Source organism: Aedes albopictus, chromosome 3, assembly GCF_035046485.1.
Source record: "Aedes albopictus strain Foshan chromosome 3, AalbF5, whole genome shotgun sequence".
Classification (NCBI taxonomy): Eukaryota; Metazoa; Arthropoda; class Insecta; order Diptera; family Culicidae; genus Aedes; species Aedes albopictus.
This window is the reverse complement of record NC_085138.1, coordinates 104,610,491-104,612,687: the sequence shown is the minus strand read 5'-3', so window position 1 is coordinate 104,612,687 and position 2,197 is coordinate 104,610,491.

The window sequence follows — 2,197 nt, the reverse complement described above, 5'->3', positions numbered from 1 at the left end:
GTCGGTAATGGGTTTAACACACAACCCCCCCCCCACCCCCCTCCTGGTGCACGGGCTTGACTACAGCAGCTCTCTATGACGCATACAGCAACTCTCTGACGCATATACAGAATTCTAGAGAGTCTTGTAGAAAAATAAAACTTTTCTAATCTAATTACAAAAGATCCGAGTCAAATGCAAAGTCGTAAGAAGGTACTACCAACAAATCCAGAGCACTTTGCTGAAGACTGCCACCATCTAGGATGCATACCGAGAATAAGAGAGAGTCATATAGAAAAACAAAACATATCTAGATCAACAACAGCAGATCTAGATCAAAACCGAAGACGTAAAAGTGTAGTACCAACCAATCCAGGGAACTTCACCGAAGACTTTAACCATCTAGGATGCATAACGAGAATGCTAGAGTCATTTAGAAAAAAAAAAACTTATCTAGATCAATTACAGCAGATTTAGATCAAAACTGAAGATATAAAAGTGTAGTACTAACCAACCCAGAGAACTTTGTCGAAGATTGCAACCCTCTAGGATGTATATTGAAAGTTCTAGATAATTATATTGAAAAACTTAACTTATCTAGATCAACCACAGCAGATCTAGATCAAAACAGAAGACGGAAAAGTGTAGTACTGACCAATCCAGAGATCTTTGCCGAAGGCTTCAACCATCCAGGATTCATATCGAGAAAACTTGTGAGTCATATAGAAAAAAAAACTTGTCTAGATCAATTACAGCAGATCTAGATAAAAACCGAAGACGTAAAAGTGTAGTACTAACCGATCCAGAGAACTTTGCCGAAGACTTCAACCATCTAGGATGCATTTCGAGAGATCTAGAGAGTCATATAGAAAAATAAAACTTATCTAGATCACTTACAGCAGATCTAGATCAAAACCGAAGACGTTAAAGTATAGTACCAGTCAATATATAACACTTGGCTGAAGACACCAACCCTCTAGGATGCTTATCAAGGGCACTGGAGTATTTTCCGGTCGAGAGCCCCTTTCATTTGTGGCTAGGGATGTTCAAGATAGCTATGCAAATCTCATACTACCTCTACATTATGCCTTTTCAAAATATATGCCGATTTCCAGTCATTTTTCGTGATCACCGCTAAAATTTAGCATGCCAATCGAAAATTATGAGTTTTTTTTTTAAAACGTTCCTGACTCACGCTATTCTGGGGGAAAAACGAGCATCCCTAGAAACATAATTTTTGAAGAAAATAAAAGTAGAAGAGTTGGGTCGAAGATCCCTGAAAAAAATTGAGAATCGGTTCGCAGGCGGCTGAGAACGAGCTGTGCAAACTAAAAGTTCCCACTTTTTTCTGATCACGGTATTCCGCGTAAAGTTTTTTATCACGGTATTTGGAGTGTTAATGACTGATTGATGCACAGGTAGAACACATTTAGCCGAAGCGCTAAACGCGCGAGTATTCAGCAAAACCATGCTGAGAGTGTTGGGTTCGATTTTTTGTCGGTCCGGGGTTTGGTATTATTGAAATTCCCTTGACATAATGTCAAATGATCGACAGCATTTTCTCAGAATTGGTGTGTGTATCAACATATCGACTTGATTTTTAGTATACGGATAGTATTGACCGTCAATTTTAATGTGGATTGATTAAAAATTGATTAAAAATTGTAAAAAGGGGTTGTGCACAAATTACGTCACGCTTTTAGGGGGAGGGGGGGTTTTGCAGAGCGTGACGACCCATACAAAAAATATTTAGGTCCCATACAAAAAGTGTGACATAGGGGGGAGGGGGGGTTTAAAAAGGTCGATTTTTGCGTGACATAATTTGTGTATCACCCCAAATCATAAATAAAAATAAATAATGAATTTCTACCTTGAAAACATACCATTGCCTAATTGACCCCACAACACCTTAAAATTTCAACATTTTAATAACTTTTTGTATGTAACGTTATGGCCCATATAGCCGAGGCGGTAAACGCACGGGTATTCAGCATGACCATGCTGAGGGTGACGGGTTCGATTCCCGGTCGGTCCAGGATCTTTTCGTAAAGGAAATTTCCTTGACTTCCTTGGGCATAGAGTATCTTCGTGCCTGCCACACGATATACACATGCAAAATGGTCATTGGCAGAGGAAGCTCTCAGTTAATAACTGTGGAAGTGCTCATAGAACACTAAGCTGAGAAGCAGGCTTTGTCCCCAGGAGGACGTTACGCCAA